Source organism: Musca autumnalis, unplaced genomic scaffold (genome assembly GCF_047663935.1).
Source record: "Musca autumnalis isolate F117 unplaced genomic scaffold, ASM4766393v1 scaffold_2, whole genome shotgun sequence".
In the NCBI taxonomy this organism is placed as follows: domain Eukaryota; kingdom Metazoa; phylum Arthropoda; class Insecta; order Diptera; family Muscidae; genus Musca; species Musca autumnalis.
The window spans coordinates 143,506,863-143,528,525 of record NW_027411755.1 but is presented as its reverse complement, the minus strand read 5'-3'; positions in this window follow the sequence as shown (position 1 = coordinate 143,528,525).

Genomic DNA, 21,663 nt, shown 5'->3' with positions numbered 1-21,663 from the left:
GTCAACGTTTTGGTATGGCCCCCATATAACGGTACCACCGATAGTATGGGGGTACATTAAGTTTGTTTTTATGTTTGTAACTCATTGAAATAATCATTTCTGTTTGTATTCTTGATCAGCATAAAATTCTGAGTTGATATAGTCATTTACTTCTGTAGTAGTCACTCTAGTGTCTCAATAATTGAGCTAGATCACCCTAGTGTTCTTTTCCATAGGTAGGTTAAATTTTAATATGGTATGCCCCATATAACTGTACTTACGGATTTTAGGTATTCTGATGATTTTAGTTGCATTTTTTGCTCGTACTAGCTGTAATCTGACATTTGAGGTTCCCAGTGGTCACGACATTTCTTCACCAAAAACTGTCAACATAAGTAGCTCAATATTTTAGTAAAGCCCGTTACTTTCCGATTTTCGGTATTTTTAAGATTTTGGCTAAACATTTTAACCGAACTGATAATTGATAATTTTAGTTGCATTTTTGCTCGTACTAGCTGTAATCTGACATTTGAGGTTCCCAGTGGTCACGACATTTCTTCACCAAAAACTGTCAACATAAGTAGCTCAATATTATCAAAGCCCGTTACTTTCCGATTTTCGGTATTTTTAAGATTTTGGCTAAACATTTTAACCGAACTAGCTGTAATATGGTATTTAAAGTTCCCAATAACCGAAAACTTCTCCACCAAAAATTGTCAACATAGGTCCATTTTTATAGCGTCGTCCCGATTTTAACTGTTTTAGGAGTTTTGCTACATTTGTTGCCCGAACTATATGTAATTTGATAATTGAGGTTACCTATGGTTATGCAATTTCTCGACCAAATATTGGAAACATATTACTCATTCGGTAGGAAAATGTGACTACATCCTTCAAAATCTGCGTGTCCAATACCAATAAATTTCAGGAAGAAAGCTTTATATCCCATCGAAGAGTAAATACGTTTCAATGGGATATTGAGAGCACAATCTTGAAAAACCCGAAAATAGGGAGGTACCGTTCTTTGACGGCTATATGAATCTGTGAACCTATACCAACTAATTTCAGATGGAAAGTTTTATACGAGAAAATAAAGACTAAATACCTAATTTCAAACACTTCGATGGGATATTGAGGCCACAACCTTCAAAATTCCGAAAATCGGAAGGTACCGTTCTATGGGGACTATACGAATACCTGGACCTATACCAACAAAATTCAGGTGGAAACATTTATACCGCCTACAAATTCAAAATATAATATTTTAGCCATTTCGGTGGGATATTGTGGCCATAACCTTCAAAACACTGAAAATCGGGAGGTCCCGTTACATGGAGGCTATATGAAGTTGTGGACCTATACCTACAAATTTCAGGTGGAAAATTGTATATACCTAATGAAAACTAAATACCAAATGTAAGCCATATCAATGGGATATTCAGGCCACAACAATACAACAAATTTCACAATACCGACAAATTTCAGGTGGAAAATCGTATACCCCAACGAAAACTTAATACCAAATTTCAGACATTTCGTTGTGATAATGATGCTAAAACGTTGAAAATACCGAAAATCGGGTGGTAACATATATTAACATGTAGACCGATATAGCCCATTTTCAATACCAAACATCCTAGGATTAATATAAACTTCTATTCCAAATTACAAAGCTCTATCTTAAATATTGCAAACTGTATCATGATTTCAACAGACGGACGGACAGACGGACACATCGACTTATAATTTTATGCTGATCAAGAATATATGGGGATTTTTGTGAGAAATCGGCAATTTTTCTCAAAATGAAAGAAATTCAGTCGTTTTACATAGAATACTAGCAAAATGCCCGCTTCTTCGCAAGCGGAAAAGGAATAATATACAAATAAACAATATTTAATATGGAGAACACTGAAAATGTTGTTTTACTAATACCTATTTGAATTGATATTTAATTTCATTCAAGTACTGCTCGTACACGTTTTGTTCGAATTTCAAAAAAAAAAAAGAACTCTACACTTCAACAGCGACCTATATTTTACATTCCAGTCCATGTTTTATTAGAACGGTATGGATATTTTGAAAATTTTATCCACATTTTTCAACCGAATTTTGGAATTTGTGATATCAAAATGTAGAAAACCATTATTCAGAAGATGCTACCCTATATGAGGCGCTCAGCGCCAAAACGGCCTAACCCACATTTTCAAAAAAATCAAACTGACTATGCAGATCGAACCGGAACCTTTTGAAATATATACTAAAAAATTCCCTATTGCATAGGTTAACCCTACGTTATTTTACATGCCGAAAACTTTTTTTGCTTTACTGAAAGTTTGAAAAAATGTCGACGCCAAAATGGCCTAAGCCACATAGGCCAAATCGAATACTGGAAATAAAAAATACGTGTGGGTTAGGCCAAAAACGCATGTTACGTTTTAGTATTTGAAAAATAATTTAAAAATACATTTTCGAGAAGAATTTGTAAGTAAATATCAAAGTTTAAGTAAAAATGTTGACTTACGCCCTGACGCAATTAGCAGGTGCTTCATAAACCATCATAAACGTCTAAAATTTTTCATAATAATGCAATACTATGAATTGTTAGTTTACATTTTGTATGTGATTTTATTCGCCATAATGCAGATGACAACCAGAATAATAATTCAGCTGTTTCTAAATGATTTTTAATCAAACTTAGTTTCATAGTTTTATTGAAAAATGAGTTTTTATTTCGAGTTCCCCACAACTGCAATTTCATAAAATTACTCTAGTATAGAACTCGTTCTACGAACGCAGTTTTCAATGAAATTTCTTTCATGGGCCACTCTAATGTGGAACGGGACTTTGTTTTTGTTATTAAACCAAAAAATCACAAAGAGAAAAGAAAAAATACCGTTATTCTGACGCCAAATACATACCTGTACAAAATAAATACAACCATGTAAATAATAAATCCACCAATTTGTTCACAATAATGCATTACCGTGAATTGTTAGTTTACATTTTTGGACAATTTTATAGAATTGTTTTTAATGGTGTCAGGTAGATTTTAGTCAACGCACCAATGTGCTATCTTTACACATAACAGATGTCGGCCATAAATAGAAAGGGTCGGTAATAAAATAGTGTATGTTTCTTATCACCCGCAACGCAGTGTGTGCGTGGTGTGCATGATGTATTTATGTAAACAGCGTACATTACTAAATGTATTGTCTGTGTGTGTTAGTTTTAAGAGTTGTAAATGTTTTGTAGAATAGTAAATAAAATTTGAGTTTCTTTCGAACCATCGAAGAAGATACATCACCCGCGTGTTTTCGTTCTTGGGTTTTTCCTTAGGTTTTCTTGGGCTGCATTGTAGTGATGAGGCTAGGAGTCGCCTCATCATTTGGTGACCCCACAGTGATTGTTTCGTGTTTAAAAAAAGACACGTAATAGTTCGCGCAGATAGATAATAGCGGGATAAGCGCGTAGAAAAAAAGTTACTGCGTTGTATTTATCCGCTAGGATAGGATCATAGTGAAATGTGATAGTGTATCCGTCTATTTAGTATAGTGTTAGTGACACGTAGTGAAACTTAAAAAAAAGTGACTACGTTAGGTTGGTAACATGTTTATTTAAAGAAACAAAAAAAAATTGAATTTGTTTTCTTAAAGGCGCACAATATTTTTTCGTCAAAATGAATTTTGGAGAATTCATTCAGCATCAAAAGATGTTGGGCGAATATATTGTGTCGCTATACTTAAAAATGAGCAAAATTGCTCAAACAAGTGTAGCAAGAGAAACTAGGGAAAAGTGTGAAGTCATTGTTAGTTCTTTCACAGAAGCCAGAAAGGATTTTTTAGACAATGATAGGGAGCTCCGGCATATGGGAAAATTTCCATATGAAATGCATAGCATATTCGCCTCAGGTGTGCGATATGCAATAAAAAAGTTCGACTATTTAGATCGTCAGATTAGAATAGATTTGGGCTTAGAATCAAATAGGGATTCGTCGGAGTTGCGAATTCTTTCTAGATATAAATATATAGCTGAGATGGACAGCTTAAGTCCATTGGAACAGTATGAAAAAAGAAACATACTGCGCCATTCAAAAACATTGAAAGGAGGTTTAATTAGAGAGTTTGAATATTCATTAAATGCGCTGGAGACTGAGATAAGGAATGAGTTTCTAAGTGTAGAAGATGTCAAAGACAGATATGATATTGCGTCATCAGTACTGATGCAATATTTGAATGAGTTTCCTAAAGAGGATAATCTCGTAGAGAATTTCAATTTTTTACAAATTTGTTACCGCATGGTGAGATTTGGGAAAATTTCTAGAGTAGCACCTAAAGAGGTGAAGGTAAAAGATTATGAAGAAATCAATGGGAAATGGTTTCCCAAGATAAATACTAGACAGGTAGATAGTAATTCAATTAGGAAAGTTGAAAATGTGACTATTCCTGAACTTAAGAAAATAGTAAAGTTTACAGGTAGTGTAGGGGAAACTACGGAAAGGAAAAACGAAAACGTTCGCGCTGATGTTTCGCTAAAGTTCGAAAGTGAAGTCAACCAACTGCGTGAGAAAAATGAGCAGTTGAAGGCCAGATTGGAGCAAACAACCAAGGACTGGCAAATTGCTGAGAAGAAGGCTCGTATGTACGAGTCACGAGCTGCTGATCTTAACGCCAAATACGATGCTGCGACTGCTTATACGAAGGAAGCCGGTGTTGAACTCTGTGAGGTGCATGCAGAATTGGAGCTTCTACGCAAACAAATTAAAGAGGATGCACAGGCACGTATTGAGTTGGAAGGCAACATACAACATCTGCGTAACGAACTGACCTTCAAGGAAAAATTTCACTCAGAAGAAATTAATGAATTACGCACTGGTCTCTCTAAACAATATGAGACCATATTACAACAGTCGTTGCAAGAGTTGCGTGAACAACACGAAAGAAAAATGCGTAAAATGAAAATGCTGTACGAGCAGAAGATTAAGGATCTCCAAGCAGAAACCAATCGTGAGTCCGTTGCAGCTTCACGTGCTATCGAAGAATTAGATGTCTCTCATCAAAATATTGAAAGCCTGTATATTGGCATTAGTAAGTTGGAATCTACAAATGCTGCATTGAACGGCCGAAATTGTGATTTGGAAAAATTGCTCGCCAATGAAAGAAGACGCCACGCTTCTGAGATTGCCAAAGTGGACGCTGAATTACAACAGCTACAAGAAAGTGTTGTCTACGAAAAACTATTGTATGACGAAGAAGTTAGTTGCCACACGGAATGGGCTGTAACCAGCAGGGAGAAAGATCACATCGAAATTTCCCAAAGTGATCTTGAAGAAATGGTACTGAAGAAAGGTACTAAAGAAGTACATATCGGTGGTTTCCAATTTAAACCTAATGCCAATGACAAAGAGAATTACGTCAATTTCCATCGCTCAGGCACCATTGAGGGTGATATCAACAAATTGAGAGTTAGTGCAACATATGAACCTCCGATCAACATGGTTATGAAATCACAAGAAATACAAAGTGGCGCTAGCAAAAAGGCATCGATGTTTAATGCCAATGAAGAAGTTACCGGTTATCGCACAACCAGAGCTGACGCTAGCAATGTTTCAGGTTATCCTCTACGAAGAAAATGGATTTACCATGTAATTAAGCAATGGAAAAGAAGTCCCCGTCCGAGCTGGTTGCTGAAGGTGTTGGGTGCCATCACCTAGAATTAAGTTATAATAATTGTTGCATTCATATAATTAGTTTTAGAATCTAAGTAATGCCTTCAGCAGTTACAAAATTAAATGTAATTGCAATATTACTAAAAAATTTAGTTTGTAAAAGATAAGATACTAATACATACAATTGTTAAAAGATTAGGATCTTTTCACGGCGGGGAGTATGGACAATTTTATAGAATTGTTTTTAATGGTGTCAGGTAGATTTTAGTCAACGCACCAATGTGCTATCTTTACACATAACAGATGTCGGCCATAAATAGAAAGGGTCGGTAATAAAATAGTGTATGTTTCTTATCACCCGCAACGCAGTGTGTGCGTGGTGTGCATGATGTATTTATGTAAACAGCGTACATTACTAAATGTATTGTCTGTGTGTGTTAGTTTTAAGAGTTGTAAATGTTTTGTAGAATAGTAAATAAAATTTGAGTTTCTTTCGAACCATCGAAGAAGATACATCACCCGCGTGTTTTCGTTCTTGGGTTTTTCCTTAGGTTTTCTTGGGCTGCATTGTAGTGATGAGGCTAGGAGTCGCCTCATCAATTTTATTCACAATAATGCATTTTGACACGATGATCAACTGTTTTTGACGTTACACCGTTTTATTCCGCCATAGTCAAAAGTAAGTTGATAGGATCTATTGAAGTGTTTTATCATTTTTTCTTTAACTTTAAGTGTATTAGCAAGCAAAAAATAGTGCAAACTTGATTAAAAATGTCTGGTGCTGACTCGATGAGTTTCGAAGATTTCGAAAATTCGGGTTCGGAGTACGTTCCATCACCATGTGTGTCATCAATTTCATCGCGCTTTTCCGAAGATACCTTACCTGGACCATGCGGAATGGTGGCAATAGAATCGCAGATCGAAATAGTAGAAAATGAATGCAGATCAACTGTACAAGATATGGAAGTAGAAAGCAGCCATGAAATGAAAATATCTACTAGAAAACGGATTGCCAAGAAATCTAGCTGGAAAAAACAAGTAGGTAAAGTTCAGAGAAATTCTGGAAAATCATATAAAACTGTGAAAGGAGTTATGAAGCCAGCTAAAACACTTAATGCACTTGAATGTCCATGTCGGTTAAAATGTCATCAACATTTCAGTGAGAATATTTTGCGAAGTATTTTTGAAAATTTTTATAAAATTGGTGACCATGATTTGCAAAATGCTTACTTATGTGGACAAATTGAAGTAATTGAAAAAAGAAGATCGTATAAGAAGTTTATTGGGGAAAGCCGACGTTCTTGTTCAAGAATTTACAAACTTCCTGGAATAAATAATGTCGGAACGCATGTCTGCAAAAGATTTTTTAAGCAAATTTTACAAATAACCGATGGTCGGATTACACGTGCACTTAAGCATAGAGCACCTGGAAGTGACACAACTACACCAAAATTGGGCCAAAGAGGAAGGCACTTACCTCACAATAAGACCAGCGTTGAAGCTACAGAAATAGTTAAAGAATTTATCAATAAATTTCCAAGGTATAGCTCCCACTATTCAAGAAATAAGAATATTCAAAGAGAATTTCTCGCTCCTACCTTAAATATATCGATTATGTATGAGTTATATCGTGGAACGGTAGAAATGGACAAAGCTGTATCTAAATTCGTTTTCACCAAAATCTTTTCACAAAACTTTAATTTGCATTTTCGAGCTCCAATTTCCGACAGCTGCAAAAAATGCGATTCTTTTAAAGTCAAAATCGAAGCCGCAGCTAATCTTTCTGAAAAGGAAAGGATTACGAGAGAAAGAGATGCACATCACCAAATAGCTGAATCAGCTAGGACTGGAATGCAACTGGACTCGAAACTAAGCAATGGGGAATATGCAGTTATAGCATTCGATCTGATGAAAACTCTGCCGACACCAGTAATTTCCACAGGGGTAGCTTACTATAAAAGGCAGCTGTGGACCTATTGTCTTGGTATTCATGACCTCATCACGAACAAATCATTCATGTATACCTGGAATGAGGGAATAGGTTCACGTGGACCACAGGAAATAGGGTCTTGTATTATGCATTACGTGAAAGCCAATGTAAAATGTAAGAAGTTAATAATGTATAGCGATCAATGTGGTGGTCAAAACCGTAACATAAGAATGAGCACTATTTGCACATACATGGTCAATAATTCGGCATTCTCAGTGGAACAGATAGACCACAAATTTTTAGTGTCTGGACATTCATTCCTACCATGCGATCAAGATTTTGGTATTCATTGAAAAGGAAAAAAAAATATTATAAGGACATTTTACGCCTGATGATTTGGATCGTGTAATCCTCACTGCAAAAAAAAGGGAACCATTTCACTTGGTAAAGATGACAACAGATGATATCAAAAGCATATCCTCAATTGAGAAACTAATATCAAACAGAAAAATCTCCGAAGACAAGACTTCAAAAGTTGAATGGCTGAAGATTCAGTGGCTTCGATTCCAAAATTCGAAGCCATTTATAATTCAATACAAATATTCAAATGAAATAAATGTTTTGTTTCAAGAAGTTGATATTTTAAAAAGGAACTCCAGCAAGTACGTAAATTTTGAATTGGATCCGCTTTATCCAGGAGGAAGATTCATTGAAGCTGCAAAGTTTAAGGATTTACAGAAACTCAAAGAGTTCATACCTCCTATAAATCATGCATTTTATAATAATTTAAAAACAAATTCGAGGGACCGAAGATGAAGATATTCCTGGAAGATCAATAATTATTATTAATATGTATCAATTAAAACTCTCACAGTTATTTTTAGTATTCATCTGAAGAAGTTCTGTTGTTTTAATAAATGAAGACAAAATGGCCTAACCCTCAATTCCTATCAATATATTTTTTTTTAACGAATGCCAAAACGGCCTAAGCCACTTTATTTTTTTATTAACTGTTTAAAACAATCTCTATCTATGTAAACTAATACCTAATGATTAACCTAAACCAAATATTACAACTAATATGTATTTATGATTAATAAAAAAATATAAAAATATTTTAAAAACTTGTTTTCTTTCAACTTCGTTTTTCTCAGAACCATTTCATTGTGGGTTAGGCCGTTTTGGCGCTGAGCGCCTCATATAACAGTTCATTTTTGAGACATTTTATTTTAGGCCTTTTTTCTCAGGACGTAAAAACCTTCTTGTAAAACATTAGCCGCATAGATCTACCTTTTTCAAATGAACTTACTATAACGTTTAGAATAGACAACAAAGATAAAAACGAGCACCACAAATACTATTGATACAAATTCATCTACACAATAGCAGTTTCTTTCGTGTCATTTAATATCCTTCAATGTTTCAAACCTTCACAGCTGCATTAATATGGGAAACTTTATTACGTTTTTAAATAAGTTCGATATTTTCTTTTTGTTTGAAACTCATGTCGTTCACAATAAAAGATCAAATTTTTCATCATACTTCCAAAATTATTACCTTCATTGGGTTGATGCAATTAAACTAAACCGGTTTGGTAGAGCAAGTGGTGGCTGTTTATATGGCTATAAAAAAGAAATTAAAAACAAATTTAAAATCGAGTTTGTAACGACTATTGCTTACCCCTTATTAAAGGTTACTTTCCATGGAAATGATTTTTACCTAATACCTGTCTATTTAAATTGCACCAAATGGAAGAATGATTTTGACCAGTTTGAAGCCTTTTTGTCGAGTTTTGCTCCATCAAACTTTTGCATTTTTGGTGACATGAACGCGAGAGTAGGAAACAATCAGATCTTAGATAACAACATACTGCAAAATATATCCCATATCTATACTCATAGACATTCTAAAGATTCAATCGAAAATTCGCGAGGTAAACAATTGTTAAACATGATCGAAAATATAGGTGGCATTATTGTTAATGGCAGAGTAGATGGGGACATTGACGGAGAGTATAGTTTTTCTGGTATAATGGGTAATTCCTTAATAGATTATTGTATCTGTTCCTCTTCTTTCTTACAGTATATAGATAAATTCAGTATTTCTTTTAAATCATATTCAGACCACATGCCACTATGTCTTGAGTTGAAAATATTCACTCCTACAATAAACGAAAAAGCTGGAAAGTGTTTAGAAAGGTTATATTGGAATAACAAATATAAAGGACAATATGTTCAAGCCCTAAACACTATTTCTCTAGATCAAAGTGTTATCAATAATACAAGTATCGATGAGTTGGTGAATTTTATTACTAATTCAATTAAAACAGCCCAAAGTCGAAAAAGGAACAGAAAGTTCTTTGAACCAAGGCAAAAATGGTTTGACTGGTCTTGCTATCGTCAAAGATCAACAATGCTTAAACGTCTAAAGTTATGTAAAAGAGAAAATTCCCCTATCAACAGATCACTTTATCAGTCTGCGAAAAGCAGCTTTCGTAAGTTGTGCATAAAAAAGAAACATGATTATCTTAACAGTAACCTACAAAAATTAGACCATGTAAATAGTAGCAAAGATTGGTGGAATCTATGTAAATCCTTGAAGAACTCTACAAACAACAGTAAAGGAAACCTAGATTCTGATGACTTTAAGCAATATTTTAGTTCGCTTTTAGACAACCCCGATGAATTTCAAAGCATAAATTGGTGTATACCACTTATTACAGACCCCTTTCTGGACTCCCCTTTTGAGCTCATTGAACTACACAATGTTGTAAAAAATCTGAAATTGAATAAATCTCCTGGTCAGGATGGTATTCCCTATGAATTTTATAAATAGGCTCCCCGTACCTTCCTGCAAAAGTTAATAAGCGTTTTCAATAAAATATTTCTTAGGGAAGAATTTCCATCGTCTTTCACTGAATCTATACTAATACCATTACATAAGTAAGGTGATGTAAATATCGTAAGCAACTATAGGGGTTTGTCTCTCATCGATTGCATATGTAAAATATTCAACTCAATACTGTTAAATAGATTAACAAATTGGCTATCAACTCATAATATTTTAAATGAATTCCAGGCGGGCTTTAGAAAGAACTATTCAACAACTGATAATATTTTCAATTTAGTTAGTATTGTTAACCTAAACCAATTAAAAGCCAAAGCGACATATGCGTTTTTTGTTGATTTTTCTTCGGCTTTTGATTTGATACCAAGAAATAGCTTATTTTATAAACTCTGCGACTTAGGACTATCAACAAAATTCGTCACAATACTAAAATTGCTGTATAGCAATACTAAAAGCAAAATATGGGACGGCAATACTTACTCGGAACATTTTACCGTAAGCTCCGGTGTAAAGCAAGGATGTATCCTTAGCCCAATACTATTTTCTTTATACGTCAATGATTTGCCCAACATCCTTCCGGGTGGTATAAATGTTGCAGACGTCAATGTTAAATTATTACTATATGCCGATGACATAGTATTGCTTTCTGAATCGCCCAATGAACTGCAAGGAATGATCAATGTCCTACAAGATTAGTGCTCTCTATGGAGCTTAAAAGTAAATTTATCAAAATCTAAAGTAATGGTTTTTAGAAAATGTCCGAAATTACCTTCTAACCTAAAGTTCAAATACAATAACCATGACATTGAAATTGTTAATAGCTACACATATCTTGGTGTTGAAATCTCATTTAACCTTTCTTTTAAGAATCATTTGAAAAACAAGCTTTCAATGTCTAAAATGGCAATTAATTCTAATTGGTCAAATTATATGAAAAATCCTAGAATCTCTCAAACAAACAAATTAAAGATATTTGATTCCTGTGCGAAATCAGTAATGGGTTATGCTTCGGAAGTTTAGGGGTATACTAAATATGATGATGTTGAGAAGTTATTTCGTTTTTTCATCAAGAAAATCCTGTATCTCCCTAACAATACCCCAAATTATATGTTGTATCTAGAAACTGGTTTAAAGTCCCTATTTTCCCATACACTAAAAATGCATTTATGTTACATCAATAAAGTCTTAAACCTCGATGCTAATCGACTACCTCGGATTTTAGCTGAGAAAATATTAGAGTTGAACACGTCATGGGCTGGTGAATGGTCATTATTGAGTCAAAATTTGAATTTTTATCCTGTTGACAACAGTCTTCCATTATGTTTATATTGGAACGATGTTATTGATATACTAAACATCAAAGAAAAAGCCGATTTTGAACTGTCTGCTAGAAGTTCCCAGTACCACGATTTATATCCACAACTAGAATATAATATGATCCCAGAACTTACTTCTAATCTTGCTGCACGCGCAAAAAGTTTGATTTTCAAAGCTAGAGCCGGTCTACTTGATCTGAATTCCAGGTCATTTTCAAATCTCACTGATGGAATTTGCTCAATTTGCAACACGAATGAGCCTGAAAATACTCTACATTTTATTGGAACATGTCCAATTTATAAGGAATTCAGGAAAATCCATTTTAAAAGCACTACTCTCAATGAAATTGAAATCATACGTATATTAAATGGCACGAACTTTTCTGCTCTATATTTATATTTAGAATAGAAAATTAATATTGAATGAATTTAACTTTTAATGTAATTTTTAAAACTAAATATTTATAATAGGCAAACAGCATTATGCTATGCCAAAAATAGATTTTAAAGAAATGATATTCAATTGTTTGTTATACATAATTGTTAAATTATCAATCTATTAATAAATAATAATAATAATAAAAACAATTTTGTTGAAAATGTACGTTTGACTTTTTGATTTCAGTACATTATTTAGAAACCGAATTCGTGTTAACCTAAAAACAATAGTACATTATTGAGTACAATTTTTAAAATCCAGGACCTTATGTTACAGTTTTAGCTCTACTTGTTCAGCCAATATCAATAGCATTACATGTACAAACCTTTCATACATTTAAAGGCGGATTTAAATAAATATTCTGATCCAATCTCAATAGTTATCCTCATAACAAATTTCATTTATCGATTCACCCAATACCAATGCTTCAATACTTAGTATTATTTAATACTTCTAGTACACTTATTGTACGACCACCTCTAACAATGAACCTGACAAATCCATAATATATCAAAATTTCACTTCTATTCCTTATCCCAATACCAAATTTATTGCAATTTTGTACTTTCCACGCACTAATGGTATAATTCCACCTATATCCCATCATGCAACACCAAACTGGTACCAAATTTAGTACCTATAGTATTTAAAAGTTTCAAACATTACTTCCTTTTATCCAAAACTATATACCAACCGCGATTTAGTAATTTTCGTATACATTAGTACGAATTTCCAAAACTTCCTCTCTATCTCTGTGCCATTTAGTAATCTTCGTACACTTATTGTACGTATATCCACAACCACATCCATATCTCAGCCCTACACACCAACAGCGGCTATAATACCAAATATCCGAATTCCACCTCTATTCACAATATCATTAATACAATTTCAGCTCTACCCCTTTACACAATAACAATTTGGACCAAATTCTGTGCCATTTAGTAATTTTCGTACAATTATTGTACGTATATCCACATCCATATCTCAACCCTACACACCAACAGCGGCTATAAACCAAATATCGGAACTCCGCCTCTATTCATAATACCATTAATACTTTTCGTATGAAAATACGAATTTCAAAAACTATCTCCAACAGTAATTGCGAATTTCAGGATTCCACCTCTATCCGCCCACCCAAATTTAAATTGTACCAAATTTAGTACCATTTATTACTTTTCGTACCCATCAGTACGAATTTTCAAAACTTCCTCAATCCCACACTCCAACAGTAACCTTAACTCGAAATTTCAGGGTTCCAGCTCTATTCGTTCAACCAAATATAAATTGTACCAAATTTAGTACCATTTAGTTCTTTCCGTACCCATAAGTACGAATTTCCAAGACTAACTCAATCCTACACTCCAAATTTAATTACATTCTAAATTTCAGGATTCCAGCTCTATCCGTTCACCCAAATCCAATTTGTACCAAATTTAGTACCGTTTACTACTTTTCGTAGCCATAAGTAAGAATTTCCAAAACTACCTCAATCCTTCACTCCATCAGTAATCTTAATTCCAAATTTCAGGTTTCCATGTCTATCTAAATCCAAATTGTACCAAATTTGGTACCATTTAGTACTTTTCGTACACATAAGTACGAATTTCCAAAACTACCCCCATATCCCAATCGTACACTTCAATGGTAATATAAATTCCAAATGTCAGGTTTTCAGCTCTATCCGTTCGCCCAAATCCAAATTGTACCAAATTTAGTACCATTTAGTACTACTCGTACACATAAGTACGAACTTTCAAAATCATTTACTTATATCAACACCACTTCCCAACCTTGATTCCTATACCAAATATGAAGATTGTAGCTATATCAGCTCAAAATATACAACTGGTACCAAATTTAGTAACTTTTCGTACACCTATAGGTCGAATTTCCTAAAACTCTTTGGTACATCTTTCTTACTCTCCATCAGTTACTCTCATTCCAAATTTCAGAATTCTAGCTCTTCCCGTTTGCCTAATACAAAGGGTGCCATATTTAGTACCTTTTAGTACTTTTCGTACCCTTCTAGGTCGAATTTCCAAAAACCCTGCCTTATCTCACCCCTACACGAAAATAAATTCTCCCTCTCAAAATGTATTAAATTAGGTTTACCTTGCTGTTATCTACCCACTGATATCCAAGTCGAAATTACAGTCAATCCAGTATGGAACCTTCAAGATACGTTACATCGGGAGGTATACCAAAACATGGACCCATATCGTTCCTGTTCTTCGCCGATGTTTTCTATCCGTTGTTAATCTGGAATACAAAGTGAACTTACTTCAGTATGAACATGTAGCAAAGCCCTTCAAAATAACTAAAATCGGACGGTATCGTTAAAGACCTACCTATTAACAATTTTCAGAATTTGACTTATGTACACAATAAGACCCGAAGTACTAAATTATCGCAATTGTTGTCCGATAAAACTGTTTGTAAATTGAGTTATGGGAAATTAACAATATTCTAACAACGCAGAACAGAAACGAAGACACGTATCGCGGCGTATTCCCCAGAACATGCTCTTCACGGTTATGGGCTCCAAAAGACTTGACGCCTTGATATCAAAAGTAATCATTTTGTCCAAACCGTTAGAATTGTTGATTTACTCGTTTTCAACTTTCAAACCAAAAACAACTTTAAAAAATTCGATTTTCCGGAAATCATGTCTTCTTTTTTGGTCTCTTTTTTGGTGTACTAGGACAAAAATTTCCTTCGAAATACATAAAATCGGACCGTAACATTTTACGTAAACCTTTACACCAGTGAAGACTATATAACAAATGTAAGGCATTTCGTTTCGGTAATGTGGTAAAGTCCTTCAAAATACCGAAAACCGGTCCTTTAAATACCGAAAATCGGATATAGCCCATTTGAATACCAAACATCTTAAGAGTAATATTAACTTCTGTGCCAAGAGACAGATGGACAGATATACAGACATCTTTATACTTTATAGAGGTTCCGAATATTTCCATGCATTACAAACGGAATGACAAAGCTAGTATGTTATGGTGGAAAGTGTTCTTTGTATACCACCTCAAAAAACACACAAGTAAAACCAACTTTAAGTTCGGCTAGGTCTAACAGAGAATCAGAAATGATTGAGTAGACATAGAAATTAATATATCCACCATCTTATAGAGGTAACGTCTGATACGAGTATGGGGACTATATTGTATTAAATATTCATTTAATCTCTTCTCATCGAAGAACAACAGGATTTCTCATGGCATACTAATAGGCTCTTTCATAGAGAGACAAAAGGTCAAATAGATTTTCTTACAAGCTCTTCTGTTGTAAAAAACAGACTTCCGCATAAAAGACGCTTGGTTCTTCTAATATCCTCCAAAAGACCAAAATTTCCTCATATCATACGAATGGGCGTCTTAAAAAATATTGGCAGGAAGTTCATCTTAAAGAATACTTTAACTATTCTCATATAAATCCAGTAAGAAGTGTAGTAGGATCAGTATCACTTCTACAAAAGTCCATTTGGTCTGCAGTGCGATTTCTCTTAAAGTACTTTTCACAGAAGACATTAATGACTTCTATTAGAAAACAAGACGAGAAGACCAGTTAACTTGTATGATATGACCAGTAAATCTTCTAGAAGATCTTACCCAAGAATATGTGAGATATAAAACCATTAGTCCAAAGTGTATTATAAAAAATTAATTGACACAGAACTGTTTCCGATATGCAGTTTGTAATCAACACAGGGATTAAAAGGTTTAAAAAAAGATTTAAAAATTTTTTGAATTAACAAAATTTTGATAAATGTAGGGCAAAATTTGCTAGAATCCGACTCCAACTCCGAAACCCTGGACTAATCATTAAATTTCAGCAAATTGGGATGTACCGTTCTATGGGGGTTAATGAAGTCAATGGTTTGTAGATTTAAAAATGGTTTATACCTTTTTGCGGACATTTGCTGTTTTGACAGTAATTGTCAAAAGATTAATTTGGCTTTAAAGTGCTGAATTTAAATTTTTTGGAATACGTATTTATAAGAGTTGTGTTACTTTTTTCTTATATGCTAAAACCAAATTTCATTTGCAATTCCATTGAAAAAATTTAACAAAATGCGATTACTTCTACGATCTTTATTACAGAGGTTAAGAAAAAAATTGGTTTCAAATTCGTTCGTCTTCATAAAATTGACCGATGCACGCAAAAATAAAAAAAAAAATAGATATTTAAAAATGTCTTATTTGTTTTTATGAGAAAATGTATGCATAGACCGTTGACAGCAATCTATATTTATTCGTAGATGTTTATATATTTACTAAAATCAACAAATAATAAAAAAATCTTGAAGTAAATCCAAATTATTCTGACCCAGAGACCACAAAAACCTTAAAAAATAAATTAAAAATATCTATAGAATTTAAACAATGCGTAGAAATATATGAAACCAAACATTTAAAGATACTGACTTAATTACTTAGCTGGCCCATTACAGAACATTTGTTTCATAAGCCAAACTAAGAAAAGATCTCCACATATCTCTGTTTGTTACTTCGCTTTTTGCAATACTTTCCATTTTTTCACTTGTTTGCTCCATCGAAGCCTTGGCTTGTCAGTTCTGTGTGTAGCGCCATGTGGCCCGTATTTATATGCTTTTTAGCGGGTTCATCATCGCTTATTCTTATGATATGGATTAGTCAACAAAGTCGTTGCATCTGGGCACGTCCTTGTATAGCTGATACAGCTCGTGGTTCATGTGACGTCGATATTCACCGTTAACGCAGATTGGCCCGTAGATCTTTCGAAGAATTTTTCTCTCAAACACACTAAGCACTGCCTTATCTGCTTGCGAAGTACCCAAGCTTAAGAACCATACATTAGCATGGGTAGTATCAGTGTTTTGTAAAGCGTTGTTTTTGTTTGACGAGATGTGGCCATGGTTGAACAACGAAGGTAAAGTAAATACTACAACAAACACAACTCAACAACAACCACATAGAAATTTGTTTTTGTTTGTAATGTTAGTGTCACCCGTATATGTAACAAAACGAGGAAACGAGTCTATAAATTATTGGAATGTAAAAACATATATTTTTTCACATTTGATTGAATATTTGGAAAAACATGAATGGAAATCAGTTACATTATTAATTTGAATGTTTCCATATCATTCCACTAAACGCATAATTTCTCACAAAAAGTAGAATTCTTGCAAACATATTTGCGGTCGCTAAAAATTCATTGAAAAGGGAGAAGTTGTTTCAAACTTTTTTTTTTTTGAAATCAAGAAATCACATGTTTATTGGGCTTTACCTTTTTTAAATTTAACAAAATACCACAAATATTAAAAAATCGTCGGTGTCATGCTGAAGTGTTCCATACGCCATTTTTGACATTTTGAGATAAAGGTACCTTACAAGGTTTTGAACCATGCTCTTTCAGATTTTTTGGTCGGTTTTTCTCTTTCTCTTATAGTTTCTGAGATATTCAGATGCCAGTATGTTCCATATCCGCTTTGTGACCCAAAAAATCTTGTCGTTTTGTTCCATATCCATAAAGCCTGGCGTATGGAACAAAACAACTTTGAACTTTTTAGTTCCATATCCATGTCGTTTGGCGTATGGAACAAAAAGAGATAAAAACGAATTGTTCCGCACCAAACAATGATGGCGTTTGGAACAAAAAATTGCCCATTTTTGCCAAGTTACGAATAATGTGGCGTATGGAGCAAATTGTTTTAAAGGACTTGGTTTAAAAACTGAAGAATAATAGTTTCTAAATCCAAATAGTTTTGAATATTGTATTGTTATATGAAAACGAAAATGTATCAATCGTTTAAACAAAAAATCGCTAGTTTAAAAACAATATTTTGATGTAAGTCCACAAAAATATACTTAAAAACGTCCATTCGACTTGAAGCTAGTATGGACACCGACTATAAAAATGGTATTATAAGAAAAACGCCTTTAAATGTTTTATGTTACCTTAGAAATGCAAAATATCAATCCGTGTTGTCCGATCGTAATTTTTACCACAAAAAATAGTGATAAGTGGAGGCAATCCCTTAAATAAATGTTAAGGAAACCTATAATAATGGTCCTTATTATATTTATATGAAAAACATAAACATTTCATTTAAAGTCCTGATTTTTAAACTTCACAGTAGCACTTCATGTAAGGGAGGTGGAACACGATTGATAAAAAGTGTTTTGGTTGAAATGTGACAAAACGTGTTCCATGTGATACAAACTGCCAAAAACATAAAAAAAAGATTACATGGAACAAATCAGCAACCTTTTACAATTATACAAATTGGCCATAACTTCTAGACTATCACAGATATCTGACTAAAATAAACTACTAGTTTAGTTAAGTAGGACTGAGCTCTTAAATTATTGGATTATTGCACCATTTTTATCCTGTATGGCCGTAAACATTAACTTAAGTTTTTCTCGAATCAGGCAAATGGCGTATGGAACACTTAAGCATGACACCGACGAAATGTTGTACCGCCTCTATAAGCGGTGATATAGTGCGAGCTACGTCGATCTAACTTGAAGGAGGTTACATGTCATCGATAAGAAGAATAGAGAGACATTTTTTTTCGGAACTATATAATTTTTCCTCAAAAAATATATATCGCTAATATACATCGTAAATAGAAATAAAAGTAAAAATGTCGTCAGCTGGGTATTGCTGTTACCTTATATTATTCTACCATGAGATGTGGCTTTGTTTTTAAACTTACTGTTGCCCAATACAATATTTTTTATTTCACAATTGATGTTGTTTGTTGTGTTTATGGCGGTGCCAAGGTAGACGAAGTCTTTTACTACCTCAAAATTATAGGAACCAACTTCCACTGTTGGTCCGAGCTCTATGGACGCAACACCATCAACTTGATTTCTTGTTTTATTTTAGCAGATTCTCTTCTTAAAGGTATATCGTCGGTGTCATGCTTAAGTGTTCCATACGCCATTTTTGACTTTTTGAGATACAGGTTGTTTCAAGGGTTTTCCGGTATGCGCTTTCTGAATTTCTAGTCGGCTTTCTCCTACCTGCTCTAGTTTCCGAGATATACACGGCTCGACAGGAAAGCATAAACTTTTTTCAGTTATGAAATTAATATTTTAAAAACATACAAGTTTAAAAACACATTTCAAAAATCAGAATTTGAATTTTCGATTTAGAAGTATTTAGTTTTTTGAGGCAAAGATGGAAAATTTTTTTGTCACTTTGTTCCATGTGATTTACAATATTTCACATTTGTGTCACAAGTGCGGATATGGAACAAACCGACAAAAATTCTTTTTTTTAAAAAATCTCTATAACTTTTATATTCCAATACATATTCCTCTAAATTTTTGCAAATATGTTCTATATACTATTATTTATATTTTAAGTCAAATATATAAATATTTGCTTTAGCCAGCTCCACACAATTGTGACGCAAAACATTAAAATGCGATTATCTCAAAACGGGCAAATGGCGTATGGAACACTTAAGCATGACACCGACGATATGTTACTCCTTTTGCTGATCGGCCCGTGATGTCTTTATCGTCAGCATAAGCTTTACGTGGCTAGGAATACCTGTGAACGTAGGGTGCTGTCAAAAATTCCAATCATCTGGTACGGGTTCTTCCTGCCAGATGGTGGTAACTAGCTGATCCATGCACTTTATCAACGTCTACTGCTGCCTTATTATTCTTCAGGGCGGTATACATTCGATACCATCTTCTGGGATTGAATCTTTGGTATCTTATGGGTGAACGCGCGGCAAATGTTAGCTCAGTACCTATAACGGGAGTTGAAGGCAGTTCCCCAGGTGACACTACGGGGAGGTCAACATAAGTCCTGGGCTTTGCCATCTTGAAGCCGTTCAGGACCGTTGCTTGGTATCTTTCATCCGCTACGTCACCAAATTAGAGTAATAAATAAAGAAATAGAGAGGAATGAAAATGTGTTCCAGATATATCGCTCCTTGAAAAAGTCGATACTTCATTAATATTGGAATGGATGAATGAACTTTATTAATCACTAAACCAACTTTTATTCCATTGAAATATAAAATCACGTGGCTCTTAAGTTTATTTTCAATTACAAATCTGCTTACAGTGACTTCAAAAAATTGCCTCTATTTCTGATAAATTCAAATTTTAAAATCATTTTGTACGTGAGGTTTTTTCACCAAATCACAGTACAATTAAGATTTTATGTAATGTTATGTAGAAACTCATCACGCTATGATGCGGGGATATGAGGTTGCAACAAAGTCATAATCCTAGTGGACATATTTCAAAATGTAAAATACTAATCAATAAACCCTTTACCGATAATAGTTTCCGAAAAATGGCTGCAACATTTTAAATATTCAGAACAGTTTAATATATTTTATTCTGTTTAATCCACTTCTCAGCATAAGCGTGGCCGTCAAAAGTGAAGAACAATGAAAGTTGAAGTTTTTTATTTTATTTTTCACATTCACTGTAACTTCAACTTACATAATTTATTAGTTTATTATTCAGTTCATTTAAATTATTTTATTAAAGTTAAATAAGTGGATTTTTTGTTAGTTGAAGTGTTTCGGATGTAATTATCATTATTTGTTGTTGGTGTTTTTTTTTTTTTGTTATTTATTTTTTACTCTATAAAATTCCTCATCATCATTCCCCTTAATGGCGGCCATGATGAAAATATTCATTGAGATTTAATTGCAACAATTGTATCCTTTGTAATTTGTGGTAAATCTGGACTTAATTGATTTTAATAAATTATCATATTTTTGTTGTTGTTGAAGCCAAATGAAAAGTGTCATTAATTTGCAATAGCAACAATAATAAAACACATTCACAAATTTAATTCTTAATCCGTGTGAAATATTATAAATATGTAATTCATTTGAGAGGAACTAATTAGAAATACAATTTATGTCAGTTGCATGAGAAACATTTGGAATTTATTTATATTAAAATTGGAGTTCATGTGTATTTTCATATTTCATATGTATTTTCAAATTTATACTATAATTTAATCTTGAAAATTGTACCATGAAATCGCTTTTAAAATCGGGTTAGAATGGTGGGGTGAGTCGTTCAGTTACTTTTGCTCATTGCCTTACTCAGATTAACAAACTATGTTCAAACAAATATAAAAATGTTCAAATCAAATATTTAAACCAAATATTTCCTCTATACATTACAAAGATATGCAATACATTTTATTTCAAATGCCATTTAAAGTTCCATTCAGTCAACAAAAATGTTAACATCGCATTCACCAAGAACAAAATTTCTGCAACAAAAACACATTCATTACAAAGTAGCATCTTCGTTTGTGCCAGTCATGGCTGTTCTGTCGGCATTGGCAAACAAGCCAAAGAAACAACATCAGCCCTAGAGAGTAACTTAAACTTTGCAATCGCGATAAACGGAAATGTAAGATTTCCATTTATATTTCCCGTAAGACATCATTGTAGCAGCGGTATGGCTGATGGCATTAAACGAAA